We start from the raw sequence: 19,981 nt of genomic DNA, 5'->3' as shown, positions 1-19,981 counted from the left end.
AGGGGGGGGCTGAGAGTGTGGTGTGACTGCTGAGAAGAGGGGGGGGGGCTGAGAGTGTGGTGTGACTGTTGAGAAGAGGGGGGGGGGGCTGAGAGTGTGGTGTGACTGCTGAGAAGAGGGGGGGGGGGCTGAGAGTGTGGTGTGACTGCTGAGAAGAGGGGGGGGCTGAGAGTGTGGTGTGACTGCTGAGAAGAGGGGGGGGCTGAGAGTGTGGTGTGACTGCTGAGAAGAGGGAGGGGGGTGAGAGTGTGGTGTGACTGCTGAGAAGAGGGGGGGGGCTGAGAGTGTGGTGTGACTGTTGAGAAGAGGGGGGGGGGGGGCTGAGAGTGTGGTGTGACTGTTGAGAAGAGGGGGGGGCTGAGAGTGCGGTGTGACTGCTGAGAAGAGGGGGGGGGCTGAGAGTGTGGTGTGACTGTTGAGAAGAGGGGGGGGGCTGAGAGTGTGGTGTGACTGCTGAGAAGAGGGGGGGGGGGGTGAGAGTGTGGTGTGACTGCTGAGAAGAGGGGGGGACTGAGAGTGTGGTGTGACTGTTGAGAAGAGGGGGGGACTGAGAGTGTGGTGTGACTGTTGAGAAGAGGGGGGGACTGAGAGTGTGGTGTGACTGTTGAGAAGAGGGGGGGACTGAGAGTGTGATATGACTGCTGAGAAGAGGGGGGGGCTGAGAGTGTGGTGTGACTGCTGAGAAGAGGGGGGGGCTGAGAGTGTGGTGTGACTGCTGAGAAGAGGGGGGGGGGGTGAGAGTGTGGTGTGACTGCTGAGAAGAGCGGGGGGGGGGGGGGGCTGAGAGTGTGGTGTGATTGCTGAGAAGAGGGGGGGACTGAGAGTGTGATATGACTGCTGAGAAGAGGGGGGGGCTGAGAGTGTGGTGTGACTGCTGAGAAGAGGGGGGGGGCTGAGAGTGTGGTGGGACTGCTGAGAAGAGGGGGGGTGGGGGCTGAGAGTGTGGTGTGACTGCTGAGAAGGGGGGGGGGGGGGCTGAGAGTGTGGTGTGACTGTTGAGAAGAGGGGGGGGCTGAGAGTGTGGTGTGACTGCTGAGAAGAGGGGGGGGGCTGAGAGTGTGGTGTGACTGTTGAGAAGAGGGGGGGGGGGCTGAGAGTGTGGTGTGACTGCTGAGAAGAGGGGGGGGGGTGAGAGTGTGGTGTGACTGCTGAGAAGAGGGGGGGACTGAGAGTGTGGTGTGACTGCTGAGAAGAGGGGGGGGGGCTGAGAGTGTGGTGTGACTGTTGAGAAGAGGGGGGGGGGCTGAGAGTGTGGTGTGACTGCTGAGAAGAGGGGGGGGGGGTGAGAGTGTGGTGTGACTGCTGAGAAGAGGGGGGGACTGAGAGTGTGGTGTGACTGTTGAGAAGAGGGGGGGACTGAGAGTGTGGTGTGACTGTTGAGAAGAGGGGGGGACTGAGAGTGTGGTGTGACTGTTGAGAAGAGGGGGGGACTGAGAGTGTGGTGTGACTGCTGAGAAGAGGGGGGGGGACTGAAAGTGTGGTGTGACTGCTGAGAAGAGGGGGGGGCTGAGAGTGTGGTGTGACTGCTGAGAAGAGGGGGGGGGGGGTGAGAGTGTGGTGTGACTGCTGAGAAGAGCGGGGGGGGGGGGCTGAGAGTGTGGTGTGACTGTTGAGAAGAGGGGGGGGGGCTGAGAGTGTGGTGTGACTGTTGAGAAGAGGGGGGGGGGCTGAGAGTGTGGTGTGACTGCTGAGAAGAGGGGGGGGGTGAGAGTGTGGTGTGACTGCTGAGAAGAGGGGGGGACTGAGAGTGTGGTGTGACTGTTGAGAAGAGGGGGGGACTGAGAGTGTGGTGTGACTGTTGAGAAGAGGGGGGGACTGAGAGTGTGGTGTGACTGTTGAGAAGAGGGGGGGGGGCTGAGAGTGTGGTGTGACTGTTGAGAAGAGGGGGGGGCTGAGAGTGTGGTGTGACTGCTGAGAAGAGGGGGGGGGTTGAGAGTGTGGTGTGACTGCTGAGAAGAGGGGGGGGGGGCTGAGAGTGTGGTGTGACTGCTGAGAAGAGGGAGGGGGGTGAGAGTGTGGTGTGACTGCTGAGAAGAGGGGGGGGGCTGAGAGTGTGGTGTGACTGTTGAGAAGAGGGGGGGGGGCTGAGAGTGTGGTGTGACTGTTGAGAAGAGGGGGGGGGCTGAGAGTGTGGTGTGACTGTTGAGAAGAGGGGGGGGGGGCTGAGAGTGTGGTGTGACTGTTGAGAAGAGGGGGGGGGGGCTGAGAGTGTGGTGTGACTGTTGAGAAGAGGGGGGGCTGAGAGTGTGGTGTGACTGCTGAGAAGAGGGGGGGGGTTGAGAGTGTGGTGTGACTGCTGAGAAGAGGGGGGGGGGCTGAGAGTGTGGTGTGACTGCTGAGAAGAGGGAGGGGGGTGAGAGTGTGGTGTGACTGCTGAGAAGAGGGGGGGGGCTGAGAGTGTGGTGTGACTGTTGAGAAGAGGGGGGGGGGGCTGAGAGTGTGGTGTGACTGTTGAGAAGAGGGGGGGGCTGAGAGTGTGGTGTGACTGCTGAGAAGAGGGGGGGGGGCTGAGAGTGTGGTGTGACTGTTGAGAAGAGGGGGGGGGGGCTGAGAGTGTGGTGTGACTGCTGAGAAGAGGGGGGGGGGCTGAGAGTGTGGTGTGACTGCTGAGAAGAGGGGGGGGCTGAGAGTGTGGTGTGACTGCTGAGAAGAGGGGGGGGGCTGAGAGTGTGGTGTGACTGCTGAGAAGAGGGAGGGGGGTGAGAGTGTGGTGTGACTGCTGAGAAGAGGGGGGGGGGCTGAGAGTGTGGTGTGACTGTTGAGAAGAGGGGGGGGGGGCTGAGAGTGTGGTGTGACTGTTGAGAAGAGGGGGGGGCTGAGAGTGCGGTGTGACTGCTGAGAAGAGGGGGGGGGCTGAGAGTGTGGTGTGACTGTTGAGAAGAGGGGGGGGCTGAGAGTGTGGTGTGACTGCTGAGAAGAGGGGGGGGGGGGGTGAGAGTGTGGTGTGACTGCTGAGAAGAGGGGGGGACTGAGAGTGTGGTGTGACTGTTGAGAAGAGGGGGGGACTGAGAGTGTGGTGTGACTGTTGAGAAGAGGGGGGGACTGAGAGTGTGGTGTGACTGTTGAGAAGAGGGGGGGACTGAGAGTGTGATATGACTGCTGAGAAGAGGGGGGGGCTGAGAGTGTGGTGTGACTGCTGAGAAGAGGGGGGGGCTGAGAGTGTGGTGTGACTGCTGAGAAGAGGGGGGGGGGGGTGAGAGTGTGGTGTGACTGCTGAGAAGAGCGGGGGGGGGGGGCTGAGAGTGTGGTGTGATTGCTGAGAAGAGGGGGGGACTGAGAGTGTGATATGACTGCTGAGAAGAGGGGGGGGCTGAGAGTGTGGTGTGACTGCTGAGAAGAGGGGGGGGGCTGAGAGTGTGGTGGGACTGCTGAGAAGAGGGGGGGTGGGGGCTGAGAGTGTGGTGTGACTGCTGAGAAGGGGGGGGGGGGGGCTGAGAGTGTGGTGTGACTGTTGAGAAGAGGGGGGGGCTGAGAGTGTGGTGTGACTGCTGAGAAGAGGGGGGGGGCTGAGAGTGTGGTGTGACTGTTGAGAAGAGGGGGGGGGGGCTGAGAGTGTGGTGTGACTGCTGAGAAGAGGGGGGGGGGTGAGAGTGTGGTGTGACTGCTGAGAAGAGGGGGGGACTGAGAGTGTGGTGTGACTGCTGAGAAGAGGGGGGGGGGCTGAGAGTGTGGTGTGACTGTTGAGAAGAGGGGGGGGGGCTGAGAGTGTGGTGTGACTGCTGAGAAGAGGGGGGGGGGTGAGAGTGTGGTGTGACTGCTGAGAAGAGGGGGGGACTGAGAGTGTGGTGTGACTGTTGAGAAGAGGGGGGGACTGAGAGTGTGGTGTGACTGTTGAGAAGAGGGGGGGACTGAGAGTGTGGTGTGACTGTTGAGAAGAGGGGGGGACTGAGAGTGTGGTGTGACTGCTGAGAAGAGGGGGGGGGACTGAAAGTGTGGTGTGACTGCTGAGAAGAGGGGGGGGCTGAGAGTGTGGTGTGACTGCTGAGAAGAGGGGGGGGGGGGTGAGAGTGTGGTGTGACTGCTGAGAAGAGCGGGGGGGGGGGGGGCTGAGAGTGTGGTGTGATTGCTGAGAAGAGGGGGGGACTGAGAGTGTGATATGACTGCTGAGAAGAGGGGGGGGCTGAGAGTGTGGTGTGACTGCTGAGAAGAGGGGGGGGGCTGAGAGTGTGGTGGGACTGCTGAGAAGAGGGGGGGTGGGGGCTGAGAGTGTGGTGTGACTGCTGAGAAGAGGGGGGGGGGGGGGGGCTGAGAGTGTGGTGTGACTGTTGAGAAGAGGGGGGGGGGGGCTGAGAGTGTGGTGTGACTGTTGAGAAGAGGGGGGGGCTGAGAGTGTGGTGTGACTGCTGAGAAGAGGGCGGGGGCTGAGAGTGTGGTGTGACTGTTGAGAAGAGGGGGGGGGCTGAGAGTGTGGTGTGACTGCTGAGAAGAGGGGGGGGGGTGAGAGTGTGGTGTGACTGCTGAGAAGAGGGGGGGACTGAGAGTGTGGTGTGACTGTTGAGAAGAGGGGGGGACTGAGAGTGTGGTGTGACTGTTGAGAAGAGGGGGGGACTGAGAGTGTGGTGTGACTGTTGAGAAGAGGGGGGGACTGAGAGTGTGATATGACTGCTGAGAAGAGGGGGGGACTGAAAGTGTGGTGTGACTGCTGAGAAGAGGGGGGGGGGCTGAGAGTGTGGTGTGACTGCTGAGAAGAGGGGGGGGGGGACTGAAAGTGTGGTGTGACTGCTGAGAAGAGGGGGGGGCTGAGAGTGTGGTGTGACTGCTGAGAAGAGGGGGGGGGTGAGAGTGTGGTGTGACTGCTGAGAAGAGCGGGGGGGGGGGGGCTGAGAGTGTGGTGTGATTGCTGAGAAGAGGGGGGGACTGAGAGTGTGATATGACTGCTGAGAAGAGGGGGGGGCTGAGAGTGTGGTGTGACTGCTGAGAAGAGGGGGGGGGGCTGAGAGTGTGGTGGGACTGCTGAGAAGAGGGGGGGTGGGGGCTGAGAGTGTGGTGTGACTGCTGAGAAGAGGGTGGTGGTGGGGGCTGAGAGTGTGGTGTGACTGTTGAGAAGAGGGGGGGGTGACTGCTGAGAGTGTGGTGTGACTGCTGAGAAGAGGGGGGGGGCTGAGAGTGATGTGTGACTGCTGAGAAGAGGGGGGGGGCTGAGAGTGTGGTGTGACTGTTGAGAAGAGGGGTGGGGCTGAGAGTGTGGTGTGACTGTTGAGAAGAGGGGGGGGGGCTGAGAGTGTGGTGTGACTGCTGAGAAGAGGCGGGGGCTGAAAGTGTGGTGTGACTGTTGAGAAGAGGGGGGGGGCTGAGAGTGTGGTGTGACTGTTGAGAAGGGGGGGGGGCTGAGAGTGTGGTGTGACTGCTGAGAAGAGGGGGGGGGGCTGAGAGTGTGGTGTGACTGCTGAGAAGAGGGGGAGGGGGGGGGCTGAGAGTGTGGTGTGACTGCTGAGAAGAGGGGGGGGTGGGGGCTGAGAGTGTGGTGTGACTGTTGAGAAGAGGGGGGGTGGGGGCTGAGAGTGTGGTGTGACTGCTGAGAAGAGGGGGGGGGCTGAGAGTGATGTGTGACTGCTGAGAAGAGCGGGGGGGCTGAGAGTGTGGTGTGACTGTTGAGAAGAGGGGGGAGGCTGAGAGTGTGGTGTGACTGTTCAGAAGGGGGGGGGGGGGCTGAGAGTGTGGTGTGACTGCTGAGAAGAGGCGGGGGCTGAAAGTGTGGTGTGACTGTTGAGAAGAGGGGGGGGGGCTGAGAGTGTGGTGTGACTGTTGAGAAGGGGGGGGGGCTGAGAGTGTGGTGTGACTGCTGAGAAGAGGGGGGGGCTGAGAGTGTGGAGTGACTGCTGAGAAGAGGGGGGGGGGGGGGCTGAGAGTGTGGTGTGACTGCTGAGAAGAGGGGGGGGTGGGGGCTGAGAGTGTGGTGTGACTGCTGAGAAGAGGGGGGGGGCTGAGAGTGTGGTGTGACTGCTGAGAAGAGGGGGGGGGGGCTGAGAGTGATGTGTGACTGCTGAGAAGAGGGGGGGGCTGAGAGTGTGGTGTGACTGCTGAGAGGAGGGGGGGGGCTGAGAGTGTGGTGTGACTGCTGAGAAGAGGGGGGGGCTGAGAGTGTGGTGTGACTGCTGAGAGGAGGGGGGGGGGGCTGAGAGTGTGGTGTGACTGTTGAGAAGAGGGGGGGGGGCTGAGAGTGTGGTGTGACTGCTGAGAAGAGGGGGGGTTGCTCTTCTCTTCCTGCACCTTGGTTGGAAGGAGAGGTAGCAACAGTATTCTTCTTCTCCTGCACAGATTGTTTAACTGACTAGCTGGAGGTGGAGATGTAATGTAACCTGAGGAAAACTCTTTCTTTTGTTTGGTTAATGGAATGTTTACGTGCCACAGAGGGTGGTTTTGCTTTTGACATATTTCTGTTGTCAGAGATTATTTGTTTGACATGCTTGAAGATGCTCCTCATAATATGCAGTAGTAGAAAACTAGTATCCCAAGGGGGAACTGGTTCAGTTGCATTACTGCTTATTTAATCATTCCCTGGACGTTTAGTTAATATTTTTTTTACAACTTGTCAGACACTCCTAACCCTCCTCATAGGCTACCCTGTCAGGCTATAACCTGTTTATTAGCCCTGATATCTAACAGTAGTCTGTTATCCACAGCTATCTGCTCATTGTTATTCAAAGTCTCTGGCAAAGTGAAAGTTATGAGTCTAATGTTTTAGATTATAGTAGTGAAGTGTGTTTATTCTTCTTTAGTAGTTCTTATGCATTTAGCTCAGACTGTAGGTGAGGTGTCATGTTTCAGACTGGTGTCAGAGAGGGACAGCATTGTGATTCAGAAGTCTGGTGTCATAATGTACATGCTCATTGTATTCTATTATTTATGGTGTTGAGGGTAATGTTTCTGGTTGCTGTTGAGGAGTATTTTCAACACTTATTGGTTATTTAAAGCAGGGCAGGACACTTTTGTTACAGTCAGGCTTTATGGTAAAACACTGATTCAAACTAATCATGGTCTATATTGAAGACCATTAACAGTCAGTTGATTAGTTGAATCAGTTGTGTTATTGATCGTTTACCTTAACAGCCCATATATGCTACAGCTCAGCGTTCAACACCATAGTGCCCACAAAGCTCATCACTAAGCTAAGGACCCTGGGACTGAACACCTCCCTCTGCAACTGGCAGAGCACGACTCCAACACCATCATTAAGTTGCTGACAACACAGCAGTCGTAGGCCTGATCACTGACATCATTGAGACAGCCTATAGGGAGGAGGTCAGAGACCTTGCAGAATGGTGCCAGGACAACAACCTCTCCCTCAACGTGAGCAAGACAAAGGAGATGATCGTGGACTACAGGAAAATGAGGGCTGAACAGGCCCCCGTTAACATCGACGGGGCTGTAGTGGAGCGGGTTGAGAGTTCCATTAACATCAACGGGGCTGTAGTGGAGCGGCTCGAGAGTTCCATTAACATCAACGGGGCTGTAGTGGAGCGGGTCGAGAGTTCCATTAACATCAACGGGGCTGTAGTGGAGCGGGTCGAGAGTTTCATGTTCCTTGGTGTCCACATCACCAACAAACTATCGTGGTCCAAACACACCAAGACAGTTGTGAAGAGGGCACACCCTTCCCCCTCAGGAGACTGAAAAGATTTGGCATGGGTCCCCAGATCCTCCAAAAGTTCTACAGCTGCACCCTCGAGAGCATCCTGACCGGTTGCATCACCACCTGGTATGGCAATTCCTCGGCATCCAACCCTACATTGTCTTCATATGTGAATGTCTCTGTTAAACCATGTGAAGGGATGGCGTGATTAAGGGGGAACCAATTACTTGTCTCCACAATGTCTGTGCGCAAGTCACTCCCCTCAGTGAGCTTGTCCAGGAGTGGGGTCAAGAGGGGGTTTACTTGAGATGGGAGTATCTAGAGTTGACAATTGAGTTATGCCATTGGATGAGGTAATAGTTCTGTGCTATTAAGTACCAGGAACGAGATTAGAACCTCGTCTTGGGGACCAAACTGAGCGATAATTTATAGCGAATGTTATCTGGCTAAGGGATACTCCTTTCTCAAATATAAAGTCCCTTTGTGAACTATTCCAAAGATCTGTGGTTCGTCATGTAAGTTGAGAGGGATGGATCTTTGCTATAAAAGATCTCAGTTGCCATTATGTTGGCACTCAGAATTCATTATAGACACTGAATTGATCTGAGAGTCAAAGGGCTGTTGTATCATATTATTAAAGATGAAGTTTAAGTATAACTCTGACTGGTGTGTGGTTTGTAACTCTCCTCATTTGGTAATACAGGAAATTGCCACGACACCACGCAGCCGTCATACCGCTCAGGAAGGAGACGCGTTCTGTCTCCTAGAAATGAACGTACTTTGGTGCGAAAAGTGAAAATCAATCCCAGAACAACAGCAAAGGACCTTGTGAAGATGCTGAAGGAAACAGGTACAAAAGTATCTATATCCACAGTAAAACGAGTCCTATATCGACATAACCTGAAAGACCGCTCAGCAAGGAAGAAGCCAAAACCGACATAAAAAAGCCAGACTACGGTTTGCAACTGCACATGGGGACAAAGATTGTACTTTTTGGGGAAATGTCCACTGGTCTGATGAAATAAAAATAGAACTGTTTGGCCATAATGGCCATCGTTATGTTTGGAGGAAAAAGGGGGAGGCTTGCAAGCCGAAGAACACCATCCCAACCGTGAAGCACGAGTGGCAGCATCATGTTGTGGGGGTGCTTTGCTGCAGGAGGGACTGGTGCACTTCACAAATAGATGGCATCATGAGGCAGGAACATTATGTGGATATATTGAAGCAACATCTCAAGACATCAGTCAGGAAGTTAAAGCTTGGTCGCAAATGGGTCTTCTAAATGGACAATGACCCCAAGCATACTTCCAAAGTTGTGGTAAAATGGCTTAAGGACAACAAAGTCAAGGTATTGGAGTGGCCATCACAAAGCCCTGACCTCAATCCCATAGAAGATTTGTGGGCAGAACTGAAAAAGCGTGTGCGAGCAAGGAGGCCTACAAACCTTACTCAGTTACACCAGCTCTGTCAGGAGGAATGGGCCAAAATTCACCAAAACTTGTGGAAGGCTACACAAAACATTTGACCCAAGTTAAACAATTTAAAGGCAATGCTACTAAATGCTATTTGAGTGTATGTAAACTTCTGACCCACTGGGAATGTGATGAAAGAAATAAAATCTGAAATAAATCATTCTCTCAACTATTATTCTGACATTTCACATTCTTAAAATAAAGTGGTGATCCTAACTGACCTTAAACAGGGAATTTTTACTAGGATTAAATGTCAGGAATTGTGGAAAAACTGAGTTTAAATGTATTTGGCTAAGGCGTATGTAAACTTCCGAATTCAACTGTATATACTAGGCAGTGTCAGAGGAAGGCCCAAAAAATGCTCAGACTGCTGAACAATTAATCAAATGGCCGACCGGACTATTTTCTTCAATTGCATTGTTGGTTGAGGGCTTGTATGTAAGCATTTCACTGTAAGGTCTACACCTGCTGTATTCGGCGCATGTGACAAATACAATTTGATTTGATTTGATTTATTTATTCCAGACTGTGAATATATTAAGGTATCATGTCATAATGAGGTCAGGAAGGTAAACAGGAAAGGTGGTTGGTTGAGAGGGTAGGAGAACTAGCCTAAGTTACCTGAATACTCAGAGGTTACTACAGTTCACATTTTTCAGTGAGGTCAGCTGAGGATGTAACAGTCTCATTGAGTCATTAGTCAACAAGCACTAGGCTAACTCTCACTAACTACAGAGAGAAAACAGAGCTGGACTGACACAACAGTTGCTTCCTGGCTGCCACCATTTCTCAAGCCTCCTTGAGCTGTCTAAGCAGAGCAATTATCACAGCAGTGGCGGTCGGTGCCATTTGGGACTTTATTCATATTCCATTCACCCAGCTCAATGTAACATCGATAGGTTTAGGCTACTACATAATACTCTAATTTTCCCTGTAACCATCATGAGGTTGCTACAGCCGATGAATGAAAGTTTAAAACGTAGGAGCACAGGTCGAGAGAATTTTGAGTAGTCAAGGTGACAGACAGTGACAAATTCAATACCGCCTTGCACACTCCTGCCTGCATCAAGCTGATCTAGGGTGTAATCCTTAGTCTTTCCAAGCCAAACTTTCATACAATGACCGCTAACCGCTTACACACAGCCTACATCGTTGTCAACTCATAGTCTACATAGCTACTAGAACTAACACATTAGTAAATCCGCTACAATCATGCAGTACAGTGTACAGTCAGCAGTTTAGCAGTTACACCGGCAGCCCCCGGTGGCAACAAATTAATAAAACCAAAAGCTTGACTTGGAAGAGTTCCAGTGTCTGATAGCCATAGCCACCTAGCTAGCATAGCATCCATCTCTGTTTAAGCTGGGTAGCTAGCTCTCTCTCTCTCTCTATCGTTTCTCCATTTTAGAGAAATCTCAAAACTGTTCAATTATTTTCTTTTTCTCTTTTTGAGTCAAGATGGGTCACTCAACCGAGACTGCTCTTCTCTGGGTCACGGAGGCTCTCCACACTGCCATAGCAGACTCTTTCTCCTCTGTTCTCATCCTCTTAGATCTGTCCACTGCTTTCGACACCGTGAATGATCAGATCCTCCTCTCCACCCTCTCGGGGCTGGGAGTCCCCCAGGGCTCGGTTCTAGGCCCTCTCCTTTTCTCTTTATACACCAAGTCACTTGTCTCCGTCATATCCTCATATGGTCTCTCCTATCATTGCTATGCGGATGACACTCGACTACTTTTCTCCTTCCCCCTTTTGACACCCAGGTGGCGAAACTCATCTCTGCGTGCCTGGCAGATATCTCAGCTTGAATGTCGGCCCACCACCTCAACAAGACGGAACTGCTCTTCCTCCAGGGGAAGGCCTGCCTGCTCAAAGACCTCTCCATCACGGTTGACAACTCCACAGTGTCGCCCATCCACAGTGCAAAGAACCTTGGCGTGACCCTGGACAACACCATGCCATTCTCTGCAAACATGAAAGCAGTGACCCGCTCCTGCAGGTTCATGCTCTACAACCTCCATAGAGTACGACCCTACCTTACGCAGGAAGCGGCACAGGTCCTAATCCAGGCACTTGTCCTCTCCCATCTGGACTACTGCAACTTGCTGTTGGGTGGCCCCCTGCAATTTATCCAGAAAGCTGCAGCACGCCTGGTTTTCAACCTTCCCAGGTTCTCTCATGTCACCCTGCTCCTCCGCACACTCCACTGGCTTGCAGTCAAAGCTCGCATCCACTACAAGACCATGGTGCTTACCTATGGAACAGCAAGAGGAACTGCCTCTCCCTACCTTCAGGCTATGCTCAAACCGTACACCCCAACCCGAGCACCCCGTTCTGCCACCTCAGGTCTCTTGGCCTTCCCACCCCTACAGGAGGGCAACTCCCGCTCAGCCCAGTCCGAGCTCTTCTCTATCCTGGCAACCCAATGGTGAAACAAGCTTCCCCCAGAAGCTAGGACAGCAGAGTCCCTGCCCATCTTCATAAAACATCTGAAACACTACTTATGCAGTGTCTTAAATAATCCTCCTCCTCACCTTGACACCCTACCCCCAAAAATAAAATCAATAAAATAACGATTACATTTTTTTTACCAGCACTTGCACTTAACCAGCACAGGGAGTGAGAACTATGAGCCTCCTGGGTTTTGTATTGAAGTCAATGTACCCAGAGGAGGACAGAAGTTAGCTGTCCTCTGGCTACACTATGGTGCTACCCTACAGAGTGCTGCAGAGGCTACTGTAGACCTTCATTGCAAAACAATGTGTTTTAATCAATTATTTGGTGACACGTGAATATATTTAGTATAGTTTGATCTTTAAAGGATACCTTTTTAGATGTTTCACAATTTTCTTTCTTTCTGAAATTCACTGGTCCTCCCCTTCCTCCTTTGAGAAGCCTCCACTGGATCACAGTAGGCTGTGGCTTACCTTTCCTGCCATTTGTGGTCTGTTGGCCTGGTAAACTGCCCTTAGTGGCTTATCTCGTATTTCAATCATGAGTTGGAGTCACTTAGTTAATAGTACAGAATGTGGTATTAATGTTCAAATCAAATGTTTTTGGTCACATACACATGGTTAGCAGATGTTAATGCGAGTGTAGCGAAATGCTTGTAAACTGTCGCCTTTGTTACTGTAACTGTTGTATTCTGTCATATCATTCATAGTCAGTATCAGATCTGAGGATGCAAAGCACTTGAAAAGGCAAGTTTATCAGGCCAACAGACCTGGATTTATATTATTCAGACCGCTGAATAATGTAAATCCATGCCGTCACACAGGTCTATGAAGGAGAAATGTAGTTCTTTAGGGCAGTGGTTCAACCTTTTTCGGTTTTACTGTTCCACCAACTGAATTTTGCTCTGCCCGGAGTGAGCCTGAAGTGCTCCCTCATGTGCATTTTACCAGTAGGCCTCGCTGTTCTAGGGAATGTTTAAAAACCACTTCACTGGTGTGCATAGAAACTCTACTTCCAATGAAACAATGAGTATCACACATGAGCGATAGACGCAGCTGGAAAATGTGTACACCCAGATACATTATGTGTACACCCAGATACATTGTGTGTACACCCAGATACATTGTGTGTAGACCCAGATACATTATGTGTACACCCAGATACATTATGTGTACACCCAGATACATTATGTGTGACACCAGGAAGGTGGCAATAAATGTAACACAATAGAAATTCATTTATATAAAGATTTATTTGAGAAAGTTGAAAAAAGAGAAGTTCATATTTCATGATCCTTTGACACACTGCATCTCCAACACTTTAGTACAGTACTATAATAATACAGCATCATTCAACCAACCCCCTTGGATTTCTCTACATAATATGGGATTCAAATTAATTTAATTGTCATTTTTTGTCAATGATCCACACAAAATAGTGTCATGCCAAAAGAAAACATTTTTTTAACAAAACATTTATAAAAATATAAAACACTAATATACCTTGATTACATAAGTATTCCCCTGAGTCAATACATGTTAGAAGCACCTTTGGCAGGGATTACAGCTGTTAGTCTTCTTGGGTACATGTGCAATATTTTCCCCATCATTCTTTTCAAAATTCTTCAAGCTCTGTCAAGGTGTTGGGGATCATGGCTAGACAGCAGTTATTCAGTCTTGCCCTAAACTTTCAAGCAGATTTAAATCAAAACTGTAACTTGGCCACATAGGAACATTCATTGTCTTCTTGGTAAGCAACTCCAAAGTCGATTTGGCCTTGTGTTATAGGTTATTGAAAGGCGAACTCCTCTCTTAGTGTCTGATGTAAAGCATGTTTTACACTAGGATTTTGCCTGCACTGAGCTCCATCCCATTTATTTTTTATCCTGAACAACTCCCCAGTCTTTGCCGATGTCAAGCATATCCAGAATACTTATGATACCCACGGTACAGTACGTAGTGAATTAGACTATTTGCTTTGCGTGGCATGACATTTTCCTAAACCTGATTTATTCCCATCAGCACTCCTAAGACTACACTTCAGCTGGGTGATGTCAGTACAATTAGAGACAAAATGATGCCCGGTACTGTTATACAAGAATCTGGATGTGAAAATGTATTAAAAGATTACAACCGTAAGAAGAGTTAAAGAGATGGAATGAAGGCAGAGATAATGCAGCAGCTTCCTGATCTGGTGGTTGGGTCCAAACAGCTTGGTTAAGGGATGGGTAGTCCTGAGGGCTGTCCCTGTCACTTTCTCCTACAGAAAAAAAGGAAAGAGAGAGGGAAGAGAGAATTTTTTATTTATTTTTTATTTATTTATTTATTTCACCTTTATTTAACCAGGTAGGCTAGTTGAGAACAAGTTCTCATTTGCAACTGCGACCTGGCCAAGATAAAGCATAGCAGTGTGAACAGACAACAACACAGAGTTACACATGGAGTAAACAATAAACAAGTCAATAACATGGTAGAAAAAAAGAGAATCTATATACAATGTGTGCAAAAGGCATGAGGAGGTAGGCAATAAATCGAATAATTACAATTTAGCAGATTAACACTGGAGTGATAAATCATCAGATGATCATGTGCAAGTAGAGATACTGGTGTGCAAAAGAGCAGAAAAGTAAATAAATAAAAGCAGTATGGGGGGGTGAGGTAGGTAAATTGGGTGGGCTATATACCGATGGACTATGTACAGCTGCAGCGATCGGTTAGCTGCTCGGATAGCAGATGTTTAAAGTTGTTGAGGGAGATAAGTCTCCAACTTCAGAGATTTTTGCAATTCGTTCCAGTCGCAGGCAGCAGAGAACTGGAAGGAAAGGCGTCCAAATGAGGTTTTGGCTTTAGGGATGATCAGTGAGATACACCTGCTGGAGCGCATGCTACGGGTGGGTGTAGCCATCGTGACCAGTGAACTGAGATAAGGATGAAAAGGTTGTAGCAAGCAGTATCTATGAAGTGTCTGGTGGTCAGGTCCTCAGTGACATGATCACAGTATCTATGAATGTCTGGTGGTCAGGTCCTCAGTGACATGATCACAGTATCTGTGAATGTCTGGTGGTCAGGTCCTTAGTGACATGATCACAGTATCTATGAATGTCTGGTGGTCAGGTCATCAGTGACATGATCACAGTATCTATGAATGTCTGGTGGTCAGGTCATCAGTGTCATGATCACAGTATCTACGAATGTCTGGTGGTCAGGTCCTTAGTGACATCATAATCACAGTATCTATGAATGTCTGGTGGTCAGGTCCTCAGTGACATCATAATCAGAGTATCTATGAATGTCTGGTGGTCAGGTCCTTAGTGACATCATAATCACAGTATCTATGAAGTGTCTGGTGGTCAGGTCCTCAGTGACATAATCACAGTATCTATGAATGTCTGGTGGTCAGGTCCTCAGTGACATAATCACAGTATCTATGAATGTCTGGTGGTCAGGTCCTCAGTGACATAATCACAGTATCTATGAATGTCTGGTGGTCAGGTCCTTAGTGACATTATAATCACAGTATCTATGAATGTCTGGTGGTCAGGTACTTAGTGACATGATCACAGTATCTATGAATGTCTGGTGGTCAGGTCCTTAGTGACATCATAATCACAGTATCTATGAATGTCTGGTGGTCAGGTCCTCAGTGACATGATCACAGTATCTATGAAGTGTCTGGTGGTCAGGTCCTCAGTGACATCATAATCACAGTATCTATGAAGTGTCTGGTGGTCAGGTCCTCAGTGACATTATAAATCACAGTATCTATGAATGTCTGGTGGTCAGGTCCTTAGTGACATCATAATCACAGTATCTATGAAGTGTCTGGTGGTCAGGTCCCTAGTGACATCATAATCACAGTATCTATGAATGTCTGGTGGTCAGGTCCTTAGTGACATCATAATCACAGTATCTATGAATGTCTGGTGGTCAGGTCCTTAGTGACATCATAATCACAGTATCTATGAAGTGTCTGGTGGTCAGGTCCTCAGTGACATTATAAATCACAGTATCTATGAATGTCTGGTGGTCAGGTCCTCAGTGACATAATCACAGTATCTATGAATGTCTGGTGGTCAGGTCCTCAGTGACATAATCACAGTATCTATGAATGTCTGGTGGTCAGGTCCTCAGTGACATTATAATCACAGTATCTATGAATGTCTGGTGGTCAGGTCCTTAGTGACATTATAATCACAGTATCTATGAATGTCTGGTGGTCAGGTCCTCAGTGACATAATCACAGTATCTATGAATGTCTGGTGGTCAGGTCCTCAGTGACATGATCACAGTATCTATGAATGTCTGGTGGTCAGGTCCTCAGTGACATGATCACAGTTTCTATGAATGTCTGGTGGTCAGGTCCTCAGTGACATCATCACAGTATCTATGAAGTGTCTGGTGGTCAGGTCCTCAGTGACATGATCACAGTATCTATGAATGTCTGGTGGTCAGGTCCTCAGTGACATGATCACAGTATCTATGAAGTGTCTGGTGGTCAGGTCCTCAGTGACATTATAATCATAAGCTATATTGTTACAGCCAGAAACACACTCACCCTTATACGACGTGGTTTCTATTTATTTTGCGCGTCTTGATACACCTGTAAGCAATGATGCCAATGCAAACAACGACCAGGACAGAGATCAGTAAACACCACCACAGTTCACCCCCTTAAGAACAACAGATAAAAACACTACATTATTGAATAAGTATGTATCATATTACAATTGGAGGACTAATTATTTACAATGAGGAGGAATCATAAAGGATTTATCAATCAACGGATTAATAAAATTACAAAAGACACAGTAAAATGGTCCCGTGTGGCTCAGTTGGTAGAGCATGGCGCTTGCAACGCCAGGGTTGTGGGTTCATTCCCCACGGGGGGACCAGGATGAATATGTATGAACTTTCCAATTTGTAAGTCGCTCTGGATAAGAGCGTCTGCTAAATGACTTAAATGTAAAATGTGCAAAGCCACTGAGGAGTATATTAGTCTGTCAGAGTGAAATTGTCAGTGTTGAGCATTGCTGCTCTGTGTATTTCTGCACTCACCAGGATGTCCGTTTTGACCACCAGCTCCAGTGAAGTCTGAACCTGCCACCAAGACAAACAACTCATAACAGCCAGACTTTTTTTTCACTGAACTATTTACAGAACAATTAAGTCTCGCTGTCAAAGTTAGGACGGGTTTCAATCCGATTGCGAATTTGGACAATGCGCCATTTTAAGGTAATTTTCAATTGAGCCCCTGTGATTGTGGTCTCCGCGAACACAGGAACATTGCATTTAAAAGATGCATTGTGGGCAAACACTCAATCAGACTGACTCCTGACCTTAGTGTTCAACTCAGCAAGGGACACTGCATAAAAAGTGCTGTGTAAAATGACCATAAGATTCTCTACAGCCAGTTTGTGAAAATAATACAGAATGTTTAAATCAATGACACTCACCTGTCACATTAGTTGGCGCGATGCCGATGACAGGGCAATCTGAAATAGCAGAACAGGGTTGATTAGCCTACATGCAACAACTGACAGACAGATCACATACATTATAGAAATGACTTTTTGGTTTGGTTAACAGAGTTCTCATGCTCTATAATAAAGCCTACTTCCTATAGCCCCCTGGGATTATAGACACCCAGGACCATCGATTTGTTCACTCTAACCACTAGCATTTCATTCACGTTGTACTATCTTGGGCCTTCACAGAGACACTCACTGGCTTGTTCATAGTTGGTAATGGCTGTGCTGTTGGCCTCCAGGGCAGGCTGGATGCTCTCTGAGACATTTCTGTACACAGTGTAATAATAATCCAGACTACACATGGTGCACCTCCCAGAAGGAGGATAGGGGGTGGATGTGCATTTCTGGAAAGGACCTGGCACCATCAGCAGATTCTGGTTCAGGTCACCATTCAGATCAAAACATTTCGTCACCTCTGGGCACTTTGTGTCGTTACACCGGAAACACATGTCCTTCATTGCAACTGAGAGAAACAGTGAGATGTATTCAAACAGGCAGAGGAGGATTACACTGTTGGCCAGAACAGACAACTCATCGGCCATCCAGTGGAATAGAGACAAAGTATTACCAGTATCATGTTAACTTTGGTTTTAATCTTGGGTTGAAATAGTTTATAGTGTTAATATATGTATAGATCATTCAATGTAAAGATCATTCTATAGCTGGGGGTGACATGTTTCTCATGTGAGGCATTAATACTGATGAATGATAGAGTGTGTTGACATATCTACCCTTTTCAAATCCAACCTGTGAAATAATGGACCAGGAATATTATTCTAACTCAAACACTACAAATTCCTGCAATCATTTATCATCCCATCTCTTCAAGTGTGAGTTTTAGGACATTATTAACTTTAAGAAATTCCTAACAGGAAAGAAGGAATAAAGCTTGTCCTTCCTGTTTTTTTTGAAAACCTAACCTTAACCTTAACCACACTGCTAACCCTAATGTAACGTTAAATGAAGACTAAAAAGCAAGGGGAAAAAATGTTGACATTGCAGCTGACACAGCTAGAGGACATGTCTCAGTTCTGCCTCCAGGGCAAGATTCATGACAAACGTCAACCTGGTCCCTATCTGGGCGCGTAGCTTCTGAAACGCCGACAGGGTTATAGAGATGGGTCAGAAAATCGTCTGGCCAAAAACAATCTAGGGGCTATCAGAACAGTAGGATATATCTAAATAAATAGGCTATACAGGCTAAATATGGCTCTGATATTTCCGGTTATATTCCATACAAAAGAAAGATGCTGTAGCCTACAACCGTATCCGACCTTGTGATGCAATTCCATACCAACCACTAGAAACGCAATGAAAGCGGAATTCTACGGCGTTCCTCCGGCAGTGCATTTCGGTCAATTTCTGTTAATAATATTTCTAAATAAAATGAAAATAGAGCAGTCACTGTTTACCAGAGGATGTTATGTAGCCTTTTAAACTATCGTGTGTAAAACGTTAAAAGAACAGTGCTGCACTTGGTTGAGAGCTCACTGTAGAACACATGGGCTCAGCCACATAGCAGGCTTGCATATCACTAGGGTCAGTCTGTAGGCTTACCTTATCTATAAATAACCTCTAACCCCAAAGATGTGGACATATATATTATATATAGCCTACTACTACTCACGCTGGTCCAGGATTCGTTTCAGCCAGGGTTCGTTAGCGTATCACACGTGCTTTATAGCGCGGATCACGGTATCTACCTTTCCACGATCTGGATCATAACCGGACATGCGAAAGCGCGGTAGCTGCATAGGTGGTTTTAGCTTTCTTGATTCTGCTGCCACCTTCTGGTCATTTGAAAAATAAACAGAGATGTCTTGGCTCTGCGTGCAGGTGGTGGCTTGGTCCGTAACGCCATTTCTCTGTAGAATGCACCCCTTATTTAGCTACATTGGATGGATACTCAACTATTGTTGTTCATGTTCAGAAGCATGCCACTGCACCGTGCACGTAGCTTGGTAGCCTTTCTGTTTCTGCTTTAGCCAGCAACTCCTCATGCATGACAATGCCAAATACGTCTTTAAAGCAGGAACAAGCAGGTAACTGTACTGCTACATGTAGTGTTCCTTTACCTAATGAGCATCATTATTACTGCTAATTAGAGATGAGTCCTGGGGGATTGCAGTGAGCTGGCTTGTTGTTTAACAGGCAGCCTGCTCCATGGGGAGGGTAAGCCAGAGGGGAGGCCACTGTATCTGCTGCTAGGTTTAGGAACAGAACCTTACAACTGGCCTCTGTGTAGCCATATGTAACTGTGAGGCAGGGAAAGTACTATTGTTGTGTCAATGTTGTTGGTACACCTAATGTCCAGTCATTATTATATTTATGGGATCCTGAGTGGCGCAGTGGTCTAAGGGACTGCATCGCAGTGCAAGAGGCGTCACTGTAGTCCCTGGTTTGAATCCAGGCTGCATCACACCTATTGGGAGTCCCATAGGGCGGTGCACAATTGGCCCAGCATCGTCCAGGTTTGTCCAGGGTATGCTGTCATTGTAAATAATAATTTGTTCTTAACTGACATGCCTAGTTAAATAAAGGTTACATTTAAAACAAATATCATGTCTCTCATGTTTGAGTAGGTACAAGTTGCAACTAATCACTGGTTCAGGGTTTGATGTTTTCATGTTAACGTGTATTTGAAAGTTTACCTGTGTTTGAGTCATTTGAAAAGATTACGTAAAAGAGATTTTAAGCCTTTCTCCAAGACACAAAACATTTCTTCTCTGAGAATGTATTTCTTCTCTGATATAGTATGATAATGATTATCTTTGACATAAAATGACTGTGAACTAAGGCCTGATTACTGTAACATGGCCAACATAGCATTCCCACACACAATACTCTGGGCTTGTATGAGACACACACACGCAGAGCGTATGCACCTGGTCTGACACCTGTACAGGTAACCTCCCAGGAGGGAGGGAGGGAGAGAGGGAGGGAGGGAGAGAGGAC

Source organism: Salvelinus alpinus, chromosome 4, assembly GCF_045679555.1.
Source record: "Salvelinus alpinus chromosome 4, SLU_Salpinus.1, whole genome shotgun sequence".
In the NCBI taxonomy this organism is placed as follows: domain Eukaryota; kingdom Metazoa; phylum Chordata; class Actinopteri; order Salmoniformes; family Salmonidae; genus Salvelinus; species Salvelinus alpinus.
Note: the sequence above shows the minus strand (reverse complement) of the source record.